The following is a 23505-nucleotide window of genomic DNA, read 5'->3' on the forward strand; positions in this document are numbered from 1 at the left end:
AAAATAAAATTAATAATATTAATATAAATTTTTAACGTTCAAAGAATAAGGATAAAATAAATCATAGATTAATATAATATCCGGTTATATATTAATCATTATCGAAAAATCGAAATTTATAAATTAAATTAAATAATCATAATTAATAATATATTTTATTCCTTCTCTGATATATATACTTTTTCCATCCAAAATTTTATTGAATAATTTAATATCGTAAAATTCGAATACAAAACGTTTACAAAATTGAAAAACAAAAATAAGAAAAAAAAAATCCCTAAAGCACAATTTCCATTCGAAGCAAAATTTAATCCCTTCGTAGCAGCGCAGCACAAGCAGCAGCAGCAAAATGTCATCGTTCGGGGAAAAGAGGGGGAAAGTTTCTTGAAAATACTCGACAATCTCGATATTTTCGTGTCGCGAGATATATTTAGGATACGACCCGACCCGATCCGAGAACCCAAACCCAACGTTTCACGGGTTCGCGCATACCTCTCTCTGTGACTAAGAACAAAACAAAAAGAAGAAGAAGAAGAAGAAGAAGAAGAAGAAGAAGATTAAAAAAAAAAAGAAGAGATAAAGAAGGATAGAAATAGAAAAGAAAAAAAAGGGTAGGAAAGAGGGGGAGGAAAAATATTGCAAATTACGATAGGGGTTCCTTTTTACGTAGCTGACTTTCTTCGGATGAAATAAGCAATATAGCTATCCATACTGACTTTTACGATCCCATTCTAGGTAAGAAAACTAAACGCGTGTGTGAGTTAAACGAAGATGGTGATAGCTAAAGGATGTGTGGGTATGGAAAAGCACCATGTGTGCACGTGTGCGAAAAGAAAGAAAGAAAGAAAGAAAGAAATGAAAGGTGGGTGTCCCAGATCGATCTTCTCTCACTCGCAGGTTCCTCGTTTTATGTCTTTTCGAAGTCAAACCCCTTCTCACCCCTTCTCACTCCCTCTCACTCTCTCTCTCTCTTACCTCTCTCTCTAACTTTCTCACATTTACTTCCTCTCTATCGCTCATTCACATTTCTTTCGCAGTTTATCTTTTCTCCTACCCCCTATACCTCCCCCAACAACCCCACCCTTACTTTTCTTCCCCTCTTATTTTCTCTCGCTCAGTTTCATTCAACCCTTTATTATTATTTCTTTCTTCTTTTATTCGTCTCTGACTTTTACACACTCTCTCTCTCTCTCACACACGCATACACAAACATTTTTTCTGTTCTTTTTATTCGTACGACTCTCTTCCCCCCTTCCCCTCCACTTTCTTCTTCTTCTTTTTTCTTTTAGCGATTTACTTTGAATTTTCTTACCACGCGTCACTTTCGTTCGTAAATTTCGCGTTAGATAAAAATAAGGAAATAAATAAGAGTGCGAAGGGTGAGTGAAGGGTGGGGGAAAAAATGAGTGGGAGGGGGATCGATATCGAGTTTCCAATTCTTTCTCTCTCTTTTATCTTTTCTTCGTTCTCTCTGATCCATCGTAGGACGACGACTACGACTACGACGACCATGAAATTCTCGCGGGTCTCATCATCACGATTCGAGTTCGCTATCCTTCCTACCCCTATTTCTCTTTCTCATTTCATTCCGATTTTCTACGTGCAAGCAAGCAAGCAAAGCAAGCAAGCAAAGCAAGCAAGCAGTCCGCCCGCTTTTCCACTTCAATTTGATTGATTGGAAAGGGTAGTAAAGTTTATAGTTTATTTTTCCTAGGGGGTGGGGGTGCTAATCAAAGTGCCACCAGAAGAACAAATGTTAGATTTGTTTCTTTCGATTCGTGATTCCTCTTCCTATCATCTTATTATTATTATTATTATTATTATTATTATTATTATTATTATTATTATTCGCGTACTTTTAATTTTTAAACGAATTTTTAAGGAAAATCAAAATTCCCTCCTAATCTTTCCCCTCTATTTTCTATTTTTATTTATTTTTGTTTTTTCTACGCATAAGTTAGCATTCTTTTTTTTTTTATTCAAGAAATACGAGAGTAACAATGCATTGTGCAACAGCAGTAACTACAGGAGGAGGAGGAGGAGGAGGAGGAGGAGGAGGAGGAGAAGAAGAAGAAGTAGCAACGTGAGGATGAAAATAATAGCACGTAGGGTAGTACAAGCGGAAAGATTCAGATTTACACAAGGGGGTAGGGGGTGGAGGAGGGGTGCAGAAAGGGGAAGAACAACGTACTGTTACGCCATTCTGCTTTCGAGACACTATTGGTAATTTATACTCGCATTATTGTTCTTAATTTATACCACGGCCGGCTGAGTTCACAGTAAACTCGTGAACGTGAAATAGTATACGTTAACGTGAGCATACGTAAAACCCCCTTCCCCATATTTAACCCTTCCTCTTCAGCCCTTTTCCTCATCCTTCAATCCTCGCTCTCTCTCTCTCTCTCCCCTTCTTTTTATTTAAACCCTTCTCTTGATCATAAATAACGAAAGAATAATTAATATTTTCAATTTCTTCACATTTATCGTACATTAATATTACATTTTTTATGTTAAAAGAAAATAAGAAGATTTGTTTTTGATATATTCAATTTTTTTTGTTTGCAGTTAGGTTGCATTTCATTTGGTTTTTATTACCTATTTTTTTTTTGTTTTTAATTCGTTATTATTCGTTTTACTTTCGTATAGATTTTCTCTAGTATTTCTAATTGTTACGTGTACTACAATTAATTGTAACTTTTTCGTATCGGTTGTGTTGTATACGAGTATCGTTAAGATTCGATAACAATTATCGGCAAATCATTCGAAAAAATATAGTCTAGCTAAATTTTGTTTGTATTTCCTCTTCTTTTCTATTCGAAATGAATCAACGAACGCGTAAAAAAGCTCACCTGATCGATGATTTCCGTGAGATCGTGGAGACTTATGTTGTAAATGGCATTTCTGAAAAATCGAAATAACAAAATATGAATGCGTTGATTGAATTCTTCGTAAGAATTACGAATAAAAATGATAATAATTAATTAAAAAAATAAACACAAATATATTATCGTTGCAATAATATTCCTATTGGCAAATCGCGACCCGTTTTCATTTATTTTCTTATACAGTAAAATAATATACTATACACAATTTGAATTAAACTTATATTATTTATTAACGTCATAAAAAAAAGACCAAAAAATGTGTCAAATAATCGATTATATCGAGTACACCCTGTAGATATAATCTACGTAAATTTTTATCTCTATTTCCATCTTTCTCATCACATTTTTCTTATTCTTTTTCTTTTTTCTTTCTTATTTTTTCAGATAACAAGAAAGCAAGTAGATGGTGCGTCATGTTTCCGATTGGAGAAGAAGAATTTAGTCGTTATTGTTGTTGTTGTAAGTTGTTGATTGGTCGATAAGAAACTTCCGACAGTTTCGCAACGCAACCGACCCTGAACGAATCGATCGATAGATCGAACGAATGATCTATTGATCTCATTCGATTTATCGATCAATCGATAGATAGATAGGTAGATAGATCGTTACGAATCTCGAGACACTCAATGCCTACGAGAAAATACAGAATTGACGTTCGACCAATCCCCTTCCTGTTCCCACCACCCACTCAAACGCCCCAATAAATTCTCTCAGTCACGAACTACGATAACGTTTCGTATCAAAATGAAATCGTTGCGAAAAGAATCGAATGCATCATTGTAAAAATTACCTCGCCCCGATCAAGATGGAAGTTGACACACGTTCGAGCAACTTGAAGTGTTCCACGTGGCTTTCGTTTCCTAGAAAACGTTGTCCAATCACCTCGCCTGTAATCAAATACAAAAAATAACGAATCATCAATTTTTTGCGAACATTGGAGAAAGAAAAAAAAGAAAAACGAAAAGAAAATAGAAAAAATTATTGCAAATATTTTGCCTTTATTCGTTTAAAATTCCATTAGGATGAACCCAAAGTTCCTCCCTTGCGTTTATTTCAATTAATTAATATAAATATTAATTAATATAAATTATTATATCTGTCTCTTATACACATCTAGATGTGTATAAGAGACAGTTATTATATTAATTTATTATTATATTTAATTATTATATTATATTATTAATATAAATATTAATTAATACGATTATAAAATGCTTCACTATATTCGAAACAACACAATTAACGCACGAACGAACGAATTTCAAATTCATCCTAATATTACTCGGTTATCAAATTTATTCAAATAAATCGATATATTATCGTATAACAAAGAAAAACAAAATAGAACAAAAATATGTTCAAAGAAACGAAGAAGAGTAGGATCAGTGTCGTATTAACGAAAAGTTGAAAGACCCTATCCCACCCCCACCCTTCCTCCCTCCCTTCGTCCCTTCTCTGGCCTTTAATTCTCATGAGAGACGATAAAGAGCATCGGTCCGCGTCTACTTTGCAAGTCCACGTTGGAAAGGTTCTCCAACCCCAACCCCTTTATATCATCACCGTACCAAACCAACCAACCCCCTTCCCCTTTCCACTATACCTTGCTGACAACCAACCCTTCTCTTTCTCTCTCTCTCTCTCTCAATCTTTCTACCTTTTGCACGATATAACGTTTTACGAGCGCCATTCTTTATTCTCGCTTACTTTTTCTTTGTCACTTTACTTTTTATGATTTTCTCTTTTTTTTTCACCACCACCATCATCACCATCCCCTAGCCTTATTTTTTTTTTTTTTTTTTTATTACACACTTCTTTTTTTTTCTTCTTCTTCTTCTCCTTCTCCTTCTTTCTCTTTTCAACCGCAAATATTATACGCGTTGTTGTTATGCCGTTTCTGCTGCTGCTGCTGCATTTCTCTCTTTCCATTCGTGCATTTATTTTACCCTAGCCGACAAACACCCAGGCTTGGGGAGGGGGGGGTGGCAGCAGCAGACGCGTAGACATTAAAGGCTCGACGAAAAGTAGAAGAAGAAAAAGAACAAGAAGAAGAGGGGCAGAAGGGGGTAGTACGAAATGGGGGATGAAATGGCGAACGAATCGTGAAATATATATACACACACACATATATATATGTATATATGTGTCGTGCGCGAACGTGGTTTTATTCTCATTTCTTGTCTTCTTTCTTTCTCTCGTATTTTTTTTTTCTCTCTTTTTCTTTTTATTTTTTCTCCCGCCGCGTACGACTTAAACGGGAAGAGAACGTTCCTCGTTTGCGTTGAAAATTATCGCGAAATATGTTGAGAATTTTTTCACGAAAAAAAAAAACGAATGGGAGGAAAATGTGAAAGATAACTTCTTATCCAATCCCCCCCTCCTCCCTTCTCACCCATTCACTCCCTTCCCCCCCCATACACCTTCTCCACCTCATTCTTAATATTTTTTTTTCCTTTTTCTTTTTCTCTTCTGCATTTCCTACGTTTCCTGTTGTGGTTGTTTTTTTCTTTTCTTCTTTTTTTTATTTCCCTCTTCTGACCCCACTTCTTCCCCCCCCCTCTTTCTCTTTCTTTATTTTTTTACTTATTTCACGAAGAAGAAGACTTCCATAATCTTTTCCAAGTGTAAATATTGAAAGAGAAAGGATCGGAAGGAAGGTGGGTGGTAAGTGGGTGGTGGGTGGTTAGGGGTATTTAAAAAAACAAATGGGGAAGTGGAAATCTTGAAAGATGCATTCTTCTCTCCTTTCGTCTCGGGGCTACTGATTTATTTAAATTATTATTTTTTTGTTTTTCAAATTGTTTCCTTCCTTTATATATTTTATTTCTTTTTTTTCCCAGCATTTGTTTATTTCATTTTCGACTCGTGCAATAAACTCTGCGAATTTTTTAACAGAGAGAGAGAGAAAAGAACTCTCATTTTTAAGATATCATTGTAACAAGATTTTTAATATAATACGAAATTTTCCTTCGGTTTATATAAATTAAGTTAATTTATTTACAAGATTATTATTATTATTGTATTTATTTAATTATTCATTTAATTTTTCTTCTCAATTTGTTCTACGTGCCAATACTTTTTTTTTCTCACGTGGCTCGGTAATTATGGCAGTGTTTTAAATAAATAAAAAAAAAATGAATGTTGCAAATGTTGCACCTTTATTACACCAGACAAATCGATCGCACATTTTATTACGTGCGATTTCACGCTTTCAATCGACACTAGAACTTCGATCCGAACGAAAATTTCACGTTTCTTTTCGTCGTTGTTCTTACGATCGAGAAATAGAAGCAAAAAGGAAGGAAAGAAATAAAAAAAATAAAAAAAAAGAACAGGAAGAAGAAGAAGAGAATGTGAAATAAAAAGAAAGAAAGAAAGAAGAAAAAAAAGGTTCACTTCTTACAGGCAACGGCAAAATAACTTTCTAGTCCGAGGCATTTCGCGTTTTGCCCTTTTCCGCCGTTTTCTACTTAAAGCTTTAAAGCTTCAAAGACCGTCGAAAGTCGGCGGGTGCTTGAAAAGTGTAGGGAAAACTGCACCGAGAGAAAGAAAGAGAAAAAGAAAGAGAAAGAGAGAGAGAGAGTTGTGCAAAAATCAAAAAGGAACGTGAAAAAAAAAAAAACGAAATAAGGAAAGAAAGGAAGAATAATAACATAAGAAATAAAAAAAATAAAATAAAAGGGGGAAACACACATTGATTGCATAAAACATGACGAATGAAATTAAAAATAAAATACGAATTGAGTACCGTACTTAAAAATAAAAATAAAAAATAAAAAAAGTAAAAAAAAAAAAAAAAACAATTTTTTCGACATTAATCCTAAACGAGAAACGAAAAAAAGAAGAAAGAAAGAAAGAAAGAAAGAAAGTAAGATAAATGGGGAATACATATAACGTAGGTGAAAATTTTCGAATAAAGGATAGAAAGAAAGAAAGAAAGAAAAAAAAAAAAGAAGGAAAAAAATTTCCTACGATTATAGGACGAAACGTTTGGGATGGGGGAGGTTGGGGGTGGAAATGGAGGGAAGGACTCGATCGTAAATCTTTTTCCCGTTCGAGAGGGATCGTCTCGAAGCCGATCTGAACGAACGATTTACGAGCCCGATGTCTATTAATTTTACATCGTGCGTTTTACGATAACACGTTGAATTGTTACATTGTGTGTTGGTATATTACTACTACTACTATTACAATCAAACGATTTAAACTCCGAACGCAATTCTTAATACAAACACGAGTATTGTGCGTGTATACGTAAAAATATACGACAATCATATACGTACACATACACAAATATACATATATATGTATGTATGTATGTATCGTGTATCCCAGTAAATGTGTGTAACACCATAGTAAACGTATTTTTCGATAGAAAACGATCGAACATTTTATCGAAATGCGAAGTGTTCGTATACAATTGTAATGGTGAGAAAGAGAAAAAGTGGGAGGAGGGGGGAAGGAGAGGGAGAAAGGTGAAAAGGTTCACCCTACTCGTTCTCCTCCGTGCATACACATACACATACATACATATACATACATACGTGAGCGCACGAACCCCACGTCCGACATTGAAATGATTGAAGATTGAATTTAAATTGGCTATCGACGATCGGACGTTCTCGTTTTTCCTATATACGGAAATCTATCTCTAAGGGGAGGGGGGTAAACGTAAAAGGGGGTTTACGTAATTAAAAGAAGAAGAAAAAAGAAAAAAGAAAGGAAAATAATAGGAAGTAAGAATAATAATTAAATTTCGCGATTACATTTTTATTTCTCATTACGATCGAATAATAAAAGATATTTTTTTTTCTATAAATTTGTATGTAAGAAGAATTATATTATACAAATAAAAAACATTAACACTTTTAATGAACTAATCACCCTTATATATATTTAACAAATTATAAATTGTAATAATACTGTTAAAAAAATAATACAATATTAATATTTTATATATTAATATATAATTATTTAATACAATATTATATAACTTGTATGATATTGTAATTTTGTTTCATAAATTTATATAATAATATAATAATTATATATATAATAATAATTATAATAAAATAATATAATAAAAAAATAATTATATATATAATAATAATTATAATAAAATAATATAATAAAAATAATTATACATATAATAAAAATTTTCCTTTTTCTTTTTCTTTTTTATTTTTTACATTCTACTTTTAAAGAATATATATGCATGTAATTAATACGTAGAGACAATTAATTACATCGGAAGCTGATCATCTTCTTCAGATCTTATTTGACTGTCTTATGTGATAATGGATCAGTTTAATGGAATTTAATCCTTTAACGAGGAAAAACGAGTTAGACGCTCGTTTGAAAAGGTTCTTGTTAACGAGTAAAAGGAGTTAAGTCACTGATATCCCTCTTCCTCCCCTCTCCCTCTCTCCTACTCTTTTGCTTTTTCCTTCTAATTTTACTTTTTTCTATCTTTTTCTATCCTACACGAAAAGTTATCAAAGTCGTTTTTACTCTCTCGCTCTTTTTTTTTCCATTTTCTTTTCTTCTATTTTTTTGTTTCTTCTACTACATCTCCCTTTCTTGATTTCCTTTTTTCACTTTTCTCTCTCTCTTTCTCTCTCTTTGTCTATCTCTTAATTTTTTTTTTTTTATATTAAAACGTAGAAATTACTAGGATAGTCATTACTATAAAAATAATCGTCCTTTCGAAAAACTTGTCTTCTTTGATAACAAGATAGTTTTATAACGAGAACTCATCATTTTCCGATCCACTTTCGTTCAATAGATTCGATCACTCGTTCACACTAACATCGATCTATAAATTTATCCTACGATTAATACTTTTATTTTATAATACTTATCATAGTTATTATTATTCGTAAAAAACATAATGATTATATTATTAAATATTCAGTAATAATATTGGCTGAATTAAATTAAATATTCATTGCAAGTGATATATTGTTGATTCGTAACAAACTTATCGTATTCTTTAATGAATCTAATTCTTATTTTTCTTATTTTTTAACATTAAATCTAACCAACGAACCTGTCCCCTATTTTGCATAAAACGTATATTATCAATTTCCAAATAAAAGAAAATATTTTGTTCGCTATCCAAGAAATAAGGAAAAAAAGAAAAATGAAAATAAAATATACATTTATTTATTTGACCAATATATTTCGCAAGATAAATGACCGTAACAACACGTGGCGGTGTATACTCGGAACATTTTGTTTAAATATAAATAATAATCTGTCAATATTTTATTATAGATGGTCAGTATTTGTAATAAGGTTTATGAAAAACGAATATGAGTTCAAATTATTCTCGTCAAAGTTTTATAGGTGTCGAGATTATTTATCGATATAAAGATATCCGCGTAATAATATTTTATTATTATAAGTATCGATCATTTTAATATCAAACACTAATGATAATGTTGCATACTGACACTTCACTTTTATTTCAAATATCTAACAAAACTCAGACACGCCAAATGAGCAAATAAAAATAAGAAATAATCGAGAAATTACGTTTTTAAAACAAAAACAAAAAAGATCAAAAAAAGAAACAATTTGTTCAACCTCTCAAACATCATCCGATACATTTTTGTTTGAGATATATATAAAAGTAAAATACACAAACCCTTAAATGCACCCCCAAACTACAACTACAACTTGTTGAGCTTTCCTTTCGATAAAGCAAAGAAAACGAAGGAAGAAAAGTAAAACAACGGAAACAAACGAATCAAATAAAATCCCCCACCCCTCAAAAAAAAAACAAAAGAAATTGAAAACAAGTAAAAAGCGATTGAAATAAACGAGAACTACCAATTAGATGAAATTCGACAGGAGGAAGGTGGGCTGAGATGGGGGTTGGGGGTTGGGGGTTTAGTATTAGGAGCGTGGAATAAGTTTCAAGCTTTTCTCTTATTTATAATGAAAATTCACGAGGGAAATGTCTTTCGTATACGATGAATAAAGAAGGATGCTGATGATGATGTCGAATGTTTCGTTGTGGGCATATGGGCGGGGTTTCGTGTTCCATTAATCTCGACTCGGTGTGGGTTTTACGCCCTGTCAACGCTTACTTGCTGAAACAACCACCGTTCAATCCCTTACAATCCTCTCCACCCCCCCTCTCCACCCTCATTCCCCCTACGTCATCCCCTTTCAATCTTTATTTCTCTTATTAATTCTCTCGCTTTCCTCATTTTACTCATTTTTGTTCATGTTCTCTCTTTCTTAATCATTCATTCATTTATTCATTCATTCATTCATTCATTCATTCATTCATTCATTCATTCAGTCATTCATTCATTCATTCACTTATTCTTTCTTTTTCTACATACACTTTCTTTCTCTTTCTTTTTCATACACCACTCTCATTTTCTTACACTTTCTTTCTTTCTTTTATTACAAATTCTGTTATCTTTCTCTTTCTCTCTCTCTCTCTTTATTTCTGTTGATAGTAAGAGTAGGTATACTTTGTACGTGTATGTGTGTACCCATGGAATATATTAGCTTTTAATATTCCTATAGAGAAACGCGCGTTGAACGTTTACTTTAGAAAACGATTCCATGTCACCGATATTACTCGGCTAAATTCACCATAGTTTGTGGTTCGATGGATATCATGCTCTAGTATCGAAAGATACATCTAAAGTTATGATGTAAGTACATATTTATACTTTGCCCTCATCTACCTCCCTCTTTCCCAACCCAACCCCCTTTCATAAGGTCATTCCTTATTCGGTATAATTGTTTGAAGTATTATTTTACATCAAATTATATTATTTTTCTTTTTCTAAACGAGAAATTAAATCAATCGGAAAATAAATTCTGTAAAATAATTATCACGGATTAAAATATGGGGTTGGGGGCGGGGGTGGGGGTAGAAGCTTGATTTTTTTAATAAACCGATTAGTTTAATTAAAAACAGAGAAAAGAAAGATTGACGATTTATTCTAATGACTCTTTGTTTATCATTGATAATAATAATAATAGTCAACAACAATGTAAACGAAAAATTCTTCGTATAAAAAAAGAAAGATAAAGAATCTCGATTTAAAAGTGTGAGGAAAGATTCATTTTTAATCTCGAAATTTAAATTTAACACTGGAAGATTAATTTTGTTACGTTACTCCTCTCTATGGTGAAGCTATGTATCAGGAATACGGAAAGTGCTTACTCGCGTAACACTATACTTCACTATGATGCTACACCGAGGTTTATAAGCGAGCATGTATATGTGTGAGTGTGTGTGTGTGTGTGTAACATATACAAGGTATCCCTACTATGAACATAGTTCTCAAGTAAATCAAAGTACACATTTTGTTTTCTTCTACGGGCGTTTAATAAAATACAAAATTATTTTCAACATCTCGAATTTGCAATAAATCAAGAGAAGGGGGAGGTTGGTTTCTTCTCATGGGTTTCAAATTTAAAAACAAATTAATAACGATGGGAAGGAAGTCTCGTAACTAGAGAATTAAAAGATCTTTAAAGTGATATATACGTGCAACCCCACTTGACCCAAGTTTTCATTTGTGGTTTTTGAAAAGGGCTCGTTGTCACCCCTCTTCTTAGAGGGTTAAATCCAAAGTGGCTGAATTTATGACGAGGACTTGTTGTGTTCCCCTTCCTCGAAACGAAATTGGAACTCCTGCCTGGATATATTTTTATTTTATTTTAATTTTTCTTTTGATTTTTAAAATAAATCACTCAGAATTTTCCGTATAATAATAATAATAATAATAATAATAATAATAACGTAACCTTACGGTCTTTGCATTGTAATTAAAATTTAACAAATAAAATAATCAATTTGTGGTACAGGCTTGAACGAAAAAAAAAAAAAAAAAAAAGAAAAGAAAAAAAAAGAAAAACAATAGAAACAATTATTTAACGCTAACAAATCAATACTTATAATTATAAATTTTCATGAAGTGAATAAAGTTATAATTGAAAATAACAAAAAAATCGGTCATAAGAGACCACCGGTTGGTGGAACGTTCAACCCTTTTCTCCCCCCATTCCACTCTCGGTAAAACCAACATACACACACACACACACACACATATACATACGAGTCGTGTGATATAAAATTTAATTCGACAACTCGGAAAATTTCCAGCAAAGCTATATATGACATGAATAATTTATTTATATATAAAAAAAAAACGAAAAAAGAACGTTTTAAATAAATTAACGTATTAAATGGAACAAATTAGAATATTTTATATTTTTCCCCCTGAGTTACAAAATTATCCCACAAATTTTCGCGATAAAACTTATCGTATTAACGAGAGAGAAAGAAGAGAGAGAGAGAGAGAGAGAGAGAAGAGAGAGGAGAGAGAGATGCAGAAGGAAAGAAATAAATGAAAATAATTTTCAACAAAAATCTTCAAAAATAAGTAATTCAATTGATTATATTATCACGAATTTGTAACAAATTTCACAGAGAAAAGTAACGATTAACTTTTGTATGCAATAACACTGCAGTGATAGGAAGGAGGCTGGGGGTTGGGGGGGTGGATTATCTTCATTGGCACACACTATATTGCGCTATACTTGAAAAAAAAAAATCGATTTCTTTTCAACTTGTTTACTTCCTATATATATTCTTCTATCTATTTTTTTTTTATTCTTTTTCTTTTTTTTATATCAACGTATGCGTAACCTATATAAAAAACCTATAATACGCGATTGAGTGTACGGACAGATAAATAGACGAATAGAGAACGAAATAGAAAGCGAGAGAAAAGAGAGAGAGATAGAGAGAAGAGAGAGAAAGAGAAAAGAAAATATAAAAAGGGAGGGGGAAGGGGGGAGAGATAGAAAACGATAGAGTCATACACAGAATCGAGGATACCTAGATAAAAAGAAAGATAGAAAGATAGATACAAATAGATAGAGAAAGAAAGAAGAGAGAGAGAGAGAGAGAGAGAATTTTAGAGACTACTACTTCCCTTTTGCTAGATAACGCCACGAAATTACCATTTTTATTGCGCCTACGATTGGCTTCCAACTTTTTACGACGATGTCGAGAGTTGAAGGAGAATTCCTCTCGATGCGATCGCCAAACAGAGATAAAGAGAGAGAGAGAGAGAGAGAGTGTAGTGAGGGTGAGGTGGGTTAGGGGTGGGGATAGATTCTTCAGAGAAAATTTTGTATTACTCTTTAAGAGGAATTTTAAAAAGTGTCGAGATCGTTTTTCGAAAGTGGTTGTGAAACAGACTAGTGAGAGAGTGGGGGTAAAAGGAAGTAGAGGGTAGGGGGTAGAGGGTAGAAGGCTGATTTCAAGTTATCGGAAAAATTTGCCACTATAGTTTCGTGAAAAACGTATTGCACACGTTGAAACAGAAGATCTAGCAGAAAACGTTATTTTTATGGCGTGATTCTTATCAACGATGATTCTTTCCTTTTCCTCCTCCACCCCCTACCCCACCCCCTCCCCAACTCTTTCTATGTATCTTTTCCACTTCTTTTATTGTCCTTTCTTTCTTATTTTATTTTTCTTCTTTCTTCTCGATCGATTCGCGATAAAGTTAAACAGAACGAAGTTGTTCTCTCGCACAGTAATGTGTTGTAATTTGTAAAATAAAAAATAAAAGAAGGAAAGAAAGATGGTAAATAAAAATGAATGGGGTAATTTGTAAAAAATATATAATATATTTTTGCAAATTTTTTTTTTATTAATATATTAATTATTTTTATAATATTTATTTTTATAATATATTATAAATAATTTATAATATAATTATTATTATTATTTTTTTATTGCAATACTATTTTTGAAAACTTTGCATAAAAATGTTGCAAATTATTCATTTTTTTATTTTATATATAATATATATATATATAAATAAAAGTAAATATCGTTCTCATCATTTTGAACTTTGTGTCTTTTAGATTTTTATTTGAATATTATTCTTTTTTTTTGTTGGCTCTCATTTTTATCTGTTCTCCCTTTCTCGTTCCATCACCCACCACCACCACCACCCACCCACCCTCCCTTCCCTTCCCTTCCCTTTCCGTACTACACCTTCACCTTTTTTTTTTTTTCTTCCTCTCTTACATCGCTCAACCGCAATTACGACGGGCAATCTTTTCGCGCACGAAGCAAAAGTAATCGCGTTGGCTAAACGAGAATTTATCGTCGTGCTTACGTCAGGATTCTCGGATTTAGAGATATAAAAAAAAAAGAAAAGAAAAGAAAAGAATAGAAAAGAAAGAGGTAAAGGTGGATGGAAAGAATCAAAACTAAAAATAAAAAAAGGGGAGGGAGGACACACTTGACTCCGTTAATCAAATTAAATATCAAGCTAATAGATAAAAATAGTATCTCGTTTTAATCGATAGTTTTTATCGATTACTTTTAACATCAGTTCGCGCGACATTCTAGAGAGAATAGTATTGTTTTTTTTTTTTTTTTCCTTATTTCTCCAGTAAAAAAAAAAAAACATAATTGTCTTCGTTGAAACGATCATTCATTCCTATGCATATTTATTGATTTTTTTATTTCGTATTTCAATGAGAGTAATCGCGTGCAATATAATTTTGAGTTAGTCATCGTTCGAAGAATCAAATAGCTTATGATAATAATAATAATCTATGAACGTTGTCATCGCTTTTCTAACACAAACTTTACGTAATTTTCCATTTGGCATTGAGAAAAGTCTTACGATCTCACGATGACGTAGTAGTTATATCTCTTCTTTCACGTATACTTTTGCAACGAATCCTTCTTCGTCATACTTATATTCGTAAAAAGTTATTAGTATGTATTCGAATACCTTAATGACAATTGTGATTTTTTTTTTATCTTTTTTTTTTTCAAACAAAAGGACAAAAGTTTTCTATACTTTTATTTTTCTTTCTTTCGAAAGATTAATTATTATTCGTTACGCGTAAAAAATACAAAACGAATGACTCGTATCGATAGAAAAACAATAATAATAATAATAATTTTCTATTGCAACATTATATTTACAACGAGTATTTAAATTTCAAACAATTTACAACAATTATTTACGTATATTATCGTATAAATTATATATAAAATAATAATAAATTATATATATAATAATTATATATAAAAAAATAATAAATTATATTTTACGTATATATTATCGTATAAAGAAAAATAAAGAAACAGAAGGTATTGAAAAAATGAGTTTAATTTATAAAAATGAAATAATAATAAATACAAAGTGCACCTATTGAAAATGAACACTTCTACTTTCTCGTATCACAATCAGCAATGAGAACATAAACCAAATAATTTATTCTAATTTTTGGTTTTATCTAGACATTTTCTCTCTCACTCTCTCTCACTCTCGCTACGTGTATTTCTTACCATTTTACTTTCAATCTACATCGAATGATGAAGTACAAACGAAACACAACGTTTCGATTCCCAAGTCGACCGTTCGCATTTTCCTCCTCCCTTTTTCAATTTTTCTGTCCTGGAAATGCATTCGAGTTTAAGGAACACTCCACCATCCACCCCAGCACCAACACCCACCCCCAACCCTCACAATAAGCAATAAGTTTTCGTATTGTCGTAATATTTCAATTACAATATCTCTTTCTCTCTCTCTTTCTTTCTCTCTTTCTTTTTCCTTCTTTTTTTTATATCCTAACTCAGCGTACACGTACATACACACACACACACACACATACATAGTTTTCCCACGAACAAGTTTCATTTGCTCGCTTTTAATCTCGTTTAATCGATCGGGAGGGTGGGGGTAAGGGTGAGAGGGGGGGTCCACGTCAATTTTGCCGCGTTTTCGTTCGATAAAGTGCTGTCATTAATATCAGTCTTCTCTTCCTACCCCCCCCCTCCGCCCCCGCCCCGTATATTGCTGATACCGGTAATTCGTACAGCAACCCCCCCTTCTCTTCGACCCCGTCACCTCTTATCCCACCGTTTCCATTTTCATTTTCCATTCCATTTTGTTCTCATTCCAGTTTGACATCGCGACGAACAAATCCATCGAATTCATTTTTACTACCTTCACCTCCCACCCCACCCCACTTCTCAACTATCACCTAGTTTCTACTAATTTAACGAGCACTCGATCTTCAAAGATTATTATTATTATTATTATTATTTTTCTTGTCTTTTCTTTTCTTGTTCAATCTTACATTAGCAATGGTTGTTTCTATTGGAGATTAAATATGTTACTTTTTTAAAAATTATATGAATTTTGATTGCTTCTTTCTTTGAAATACTTTATAAAAATATTTTCATTCTACGAGACGGGAAGAATAAATTCAAATTCGAATAAACGTGGATTTTTATCTGTAACGATACTCTTATAATTTAAATGTAATATCTTTTTTCATATATTTTGTAAAGTAGCTTGCATATATAATCTGTTCGCAAAAAAAGGAATAGAATTTTGAATAATTATAATAATTCGAGAAAAAATGATTCTCCAACGAAGAGAAAACTATTCAAGAATTATATTAGAAGAAAAGGAAATAAAAATTGTATATTAATTAAATATTACGAGAATTCATTTATAAAATAACGTGTAAATAACATTGGATGTTGAAAAGCATCGATAAACAAATTCGTTGGGAAACGAGCCTCGTTTTTTGTGAAAATCAAGTACCGAACGAATTGTTTTGTAATACGTATAGGAAGACACGAACACACACATACACACACACACACATATACATATATATATAAATACACATTTGTACATAAAAACCACGAACGTTTACTGCGTACGTAAAAGGTTGGAATAAAAAATGAAAAGAAAGAAAGAAAAAAAAATGTATATAAACCTAGGGTATTTCGTAGTTAACTACGAAAATCGTGATACCAGTGACAGAGATTTACTAGGAAAAAAAGGGAGAAAAAGAAAGAAAAGAAAAGAAACGAAACGAAACGAAACGAAATAAAAAGAAATTAAAGCGCACGTATAGATAAACGGTGTATTTTACAAACAGAATATTTCCAACGAATGATATACACATACACACACATATATATATATTTTAAACGAAGAGTAGTTCGTTGAGAACGATAAATATAAATTGCGGCATTGGACTGAGGGATAAATCGGACCGAGTAAAAAGCAACGCATTATGCGGCCTATTAACTACTGTGAGAGAGCTAGCTTAGTTTTCCTTTTCTATTGTATATGTATATGTGTATATTCATTTATAAATGTGTGTAATATAATACATATAGACATACGTGTTTATCAGTTAGTCGAGAAAATTCGAATACGTGTATTAAAACTTGTTTTACATATGAATACACAGTAATACACAGTTTTATTATTACGTATGTGTACGTAATAACGTTAGTGTGTGTCGAATTTGAACGAATCCGTGTGAGACGTCACGCGAAATCGTCATGTGAACTAACTATGTGTTTCGTATACTTAGAAATACTAGAAATATAAATAGTAGATTTGCGTCACACATCGTAGAAAGAAGTTATAAATCTCGTGTTTGAACATTGAGAATATAAATATTTTTAACGCACCTGTGAAAAAGAAAAAGGTAAGTAAAGGAAGAAGAGAAAAAAAAAAAATAGAAAAGAACGATTATCGAGATTGATAAAAGGAAACGCTAGATTTTCATTTAAACTTTTTCTTTATTTTTTCAATTATTTTTATCCTTCCCTTTACCTTTTTCATTTCTCTACAGCATTTTGTTATCATTTTCATTTTAATCTGCGATTAATTACGAGCGTTTTGTAACGAGACACCGAGAGATATAAAGATATAAATCTAGATAGTGATAATTTGTATAACCGATTCGAAAGGAGGAGGAAGAAGAAGAAGAAGAAGAAGAAGATAAAAAAAAAACCATCTCCGATAAAACTCGAGAAAGTTTCATCAAAGTCGTTTTCATTTTTCCGCCCATTGAGAGAAATTGAAAAAATATGTGAATTCTCTCTTCTTAAATTAATAATAATAATAATAAAATAAATAAAGAAATAAAAAAGCCACGGTCACCGAGCGTATGCATAATAATCGTAAAAAAAAAAAAAGAAAAAAGAAGAGAAAATCGATCTTGAACGTCTCCCCCTCTCTTCTTCTCTCGCATTCGAATCAATTTCGTGAGAAAAATTTTCACGAATTATTTCCTTTCAAAAAAAATAAAAATAAAAATAATATATCTCTCTTCTCACCGTGAAAATTTTCTTCTAACCTCGTCTACTACGTTCGCATCGTTTTACTTTAAAAAAAAAAAAAAAGAAAAGCTCGAAATACAACACACACACACATATATAAAAGTGCATATATTTTTACGTAGATACTAACTACATATATTTTATACATATATAATATTTATATCTACTCTTTCACTCTTTCTATTTCTATTTCTCTTTCTTTTTCTAGATCTCTCTCCCTCTCTCCCTCTCTCTTTCTCTCTCTTTCTCTCTCTTTCACTCGCATTTACATTTATATTGTCTTATTATACCTGCAATTATTCAGCGTCCATTGTTCAACTTTTCTTCGTCGGTAGTGCTACTCCTAGCTGTTACTAGCTACTAACTACCTACCTACCTACCTACCTACCTACTATTACTATCTACTGCAACTACTTCTACCATCAAGTATTTTCTCCCACCCCTTCTCTATTCTACACTCATCCTCTAACTCCTCTTAAGAGCTTACCAACGCGGGTGCATAGAAGATGAAATTTACTCTGCACTCTCGATCGTCCCTAATATTCACGTCGGACAGAACCTACACACACGGACACACACATTTACAAGTGAGGGAAAGGTACGCATACTCGTATCAAATACGAGCACCCCTATAGGAAAGTATAGGGTGGAAAAGGTTGCAATATAATATATATAGAAAGTAACTGTACGTGATGAACATACACACACATCATTACACATATATATACACGTGTATATATATGTGTACACGTGCGTTATAATGTGTATTAGTTCACCAAACGTGTATGGTACGTATATATGTGTATGTACACGTACGTATATGTACAGGATAGTGTATCGTATCTTTATGTGTTAGTTTATACATATATACGTGTTACATACATATCGAAACGCATTTTGCTTGGAGAACGGACGTGCGGTGCCTATCTGACGATCTACCACTCCGGCAATTAAGTCAAACAAAGGCACAACCCGTCCCGATCGATTCATGGTCTTCCTACTAACCAGCGACAAAATGTCACGCTCTAACACACTGCTACAGTATTTCTCTATCATTTCTTTTACACACACACACACACACGGTTAAACTAATTTTTTGAATAAATTTATTTTTGTATTTAATCTTTGTCGAAGATATTCGAACCACTCGTTCGTTGTTGTTAATTTCTTTACGCTTTTTTTAAATATTTTTTTGGTCTCTTTTTTACCCTTAATTTGATTTTATTATTACACGAACGTTACGTGTCAATGTATGAGATTTTTACAAAAAATTAATTTATCATAGAATAAGATAAAAATATATAAGAAAAAACGTGTCGATAAAGATTTGTTTTTTTTTTTATATATATAAACTATTTACGAGAAAGATGATACTTTTTAAATGAAAGAAAGATGACCTCGCTAAATGGTTGGAAAAATTTGGCGTTGAAAAATTCAATATAGTCAAGATTTTAAAATACTCGGGGGGGGGGAATCTTTCAACGACGTGACGATGATCAAATCCAGAAACAGAACAGAAGTGCAGCTTATCTTATAGTTCACGAAATAGAAGATATATTAAATTCATCGTCACGTCATTCAAGAATCTTTAATAAGAACTTGGATTATTAATATGCACGAACTTTCAGGACACAATTCAATACTATTTTTTATATAGATCTAACATATCTTCGTACAGGATGTAATGAAAAAACAAACGAAAAAAAAAAAAACAAAAAGAGAGAAAGAATATCCATAAAATATGAACAGAGAAAAAACATTGATTTACACATCAACGCAAATTGAAATGTAAACTAAAAATACAATAACAAAATAAAATGTTACAGAAAGCATCTTGATTAACACACACATTGACGATGGGGTGGTGGTCGGTGGTAGTACCATACGATAAAAACACTAATTACGCTTCTTTTTTTTTTTTTGCAAACATCCATTAATCATTTATTCGATTTAACTACCATAATTTTCTTTCCTTTTTTTCACAGGAGATTGCATTGTAAATAAAAAAACGCGAATTCGTAGTCACGATGTGTTAAACCAGTATGATTAAAGGATACATGATCAGATAAATCGAGATACGATGCATAATCGAAATATTTTTTTTTTTCTCTCCCTCGCATATGTCGATGTACATTGTAAATAAATAAATAATAGACCAAAAAAAAAAATCAAATCCACAATAGCAGGTAATATTTTCCAAAATTAAACGATCTCATCAGGATAACAATTGTGAACATTTAAATTAAGAAAGAAAGAAACGAATGATTCTTAAATATTAAATTAGAACAAATCTTTTTGTTAGGATTAGATATTTACAAAAAAAAAAAAAAAAATAACAGTATAAAAAAGTATTGATCATCCAGCAAAATAGTTTATGGAAATTTGATGTATTACTATTGAGATTAGTTTCGGTTGGACAAACACGTTCTCTGTTTTCCCAATCAGAAACTTAGGATGAAACAAGTTTGTGGGTTTGTGGGGAAAATGATCTAAGCCTCCTATGTGTGATTCATATATTAATATCTAACATGAATTACTCCTTTAATACGAGATATATTTAACTATTCCTCCCTTATCGATGAATTTCTCGAATAATTTGACGTTTTCAAATAATTACAATTGTAATTTGTTATTCTATCAGATTTAAATCTGAACAAAAACGAAAGTAGGGGCTGAAAAAATAAAGTAAAGAAAAGAAAAGAAAGTTGTTGAATATTTGTAATAGCGTAGAAATGGTGGTGGTGGTGGTAGAAATGAAAGAAAGTAACTAAAACCCAAGTAGTAGTAGTAGTAGTAGTAGTAGTAGTAGTAGTAGAGTAGAGTTCTTAAGTAGAAAAACGCATGTCTTTAATTAACCGAAGTAACAAGTTTTGCATGAAACTTAATCCAGCTCCTTTTCCCGACTCTTTCCAAAACGAAATAGAAAGAGAAAAAGTAAAAGGAGAAAAGGTAATGGTTAAAGCGCTAAAGCTTCCAACAACTTCCTTTCCTTTCGAAACATACAAACCAGATTGTATGCATAGTTATGCATCGTTACAAAAAAAAAAAAAAGAAAAAAAGAAAGAAAGAAAGAAAAAGAATAAAGAGAGAACAAAATATTTCTCTGATTTTATTTTTAACGCTGAAAACACCGTAAAACGACCGATTTATAATGACTCTGATTTTTGCATTTTTTTTTGTTCCTTTTTTTCTTATTTAATTTTATTATTATCTGCAATTGTCAAATGTAATCATTATTTTTTATTTGACGAGTAATGGTGTAATAAAATGGGAATTGAGTAAATTATTCTATCGATAGAATTTGTATATTTTATTTATTTTTTATTGTTTAATTAATTAGTTTGGTTAAGTTGATATGAAATAAAGAATGTAGATAAGTAAATTAATCTCGAAAAGAATTAAGCTATTTATTTTATATATATATATTTAAATACTTGGAATATTTTTCAAAGTAATTTAAATTTTAAATTAAAATCCTCCATTTCAATGTTAATACCTTTACTTTCTTTAATCTATTTTACGATAATTATAATTATAAATATTGTTTTATGTATTATTTCAGTCGGTATAATAAAATTGATTATTTTATCTGCATTTTTCATTATAAACAAAAATAAATAAAATAAAATTGATTTCTCAGTAATTAATGGCACAAAAAAAAACAAAAGAAAATGATAGAATTCAAAAAATTTGTATAATGTCAAAAGAAAAAAGAAAAGTAGAGTAAAATTATATAAAAAAAATAAAAAATAAAAATCAAACATCAAATCAAATATTTGGACACAAACAAATTACAATTACAAATTAGAGAAAATATGAGAATTACTTTGATATCTCGCGTGCAAACGTTTTAAATGAATAACGATAATAGTAAACTAAATAAACATACAAATATACGAATCTTATAGAATTTCTATGGTTATTTCATTCGTTGATAATGATATTCTTCCTTCTCAATTCTACAATAACTTTGTTAATAAACTTAGACAAAGGACAGAGACAAAGTGTGATAAAGAAATAGAGATAGAGAAGGTTGTTCCATGGAGAATTTAGTGAAATGAGTATTAACAAAAAGACGGAAGGTAAATCCGTGGAAAACTTTGAACATCTGTACGTATGTGTGTGTGTGTGTGTTTACGTGTGCGAGTGAACGAGTAGCTTTTGAGCAAGCGTACGGGTTTTCAGCAAACAACGGAAGAGTTCCCGGAGAACTCCTGGTACTGGTAGTGATGGTGACGGTGATGGTGGTGTGATGGTGGTGTGATGGTGGTGTTGGAGAAAGGTCCACTCAAAAGACACGTACCTACTTCTCGACGAAAGCCGCAAATGGATGGCTCTGTGCGTCACATCGATCGCAAGAACAAACGTATCGTCAAGGGAGAATACGACAGAAAAGAGAGAAAGGGAAAGGGAAAGGGAGAGGGAGAGAGAAATCCTCTCGTAACTGCTCTTAAAGGTCCAACGTTAACTCTCCACCCACCTACCACCACCACCACCACCGCTAATGTTCAACCCTTTCCCTTTTTTTTTTTAACGTGTCCCATCGACCGTTTTGTCGACACTTTCAACAACCTCAAATCCTTATCTATCTCTTTCTTTCTTTCTTCTTACAACACACAGACACACACTACAAATATACACAGACACATAAGAGGACACTTACAGTATACATAACGTGTTCTTATCTTTCATTTATCGTAGGAGGAAACGCCTAATCGTCCCTTTGTTACAATCGCTTTTACTTACTACTCTTTAACAACGTTCTTATACCTTTACAAAGAGACACATTTCTAAATCGTTTCGTATAAAAGCTATATATATATAACAAATGTATATACATATATATGTATATTAATACATATTAAAGTTATGAGAATTGATATGGAATTTTAATTGCAGTAAAAAATCTTTTAGAAAAAAAAAAAAAAGAATTGAAAGAACAAGACTCAAAAGCGATTAAGCTTAGGGGAAATATAATGAACAAAAAAAAAAGAAGAAGAAAATTAAAAACCTAAGAGCAAACGGCCAAGAGTTTAGGTAATATCTCCTTACTTTTAAAAGAAGAGGGAGGAGGAAGAGAGGGGGAGAACAATTGAAGGGATATGATAAAAGACAGCTTTAAAAGATAAACGAAAAGTTGCCTATACACTATTACTATAATAGAAGAGATATGTAATCAGTTTTCTATGCAAGAAAGAGAGGTCACCATACCAACCCCTTCAATTCACAACTACACTGAAACATACACACATACACACTATATATCCATTACATACTTTATACATACATAGAAAGGATCTAACCATAAAGTGATGATGGTAGAAGTGGGGAAACACGAAATGAGATAGCCCAAGGTGCGATGAACAACGACGACAACTATTATGGGTTTCGTTATCTGCTTTTAAATGTGTTGGGGTTTCGTGCTGAACTACTCCCCATGCTGACTACCAA

The 23505-nt window shown here is 31.8% G+C and overlaps 1 pseudogene; it reads right to left on the reverse strand.

Annotated features, from left to right (window-relative positions):
- LOC122515838 overlaps nt 1–23505 on the reverse strand; it is a 252365-nt pseudogene that overhangs the window by 115928 nt on the left and 112932 nt on the right.

The sequence above is a fragment of the Polistes fuscatus genome, unplaced genomic scaffold (assembly GCF_010416935.1).
Source record: "Polistes fuscatus isolate 324 unplaced genomic scaffold, CU_Pfus_HIC Scaffold19, whole genome shotgun sequence".
NCBI lineage: Eukaryota > Metazoa > Arthropoda > Insecta > Hymenoptera > Vespidae > Polistes > Polistes fuscatus.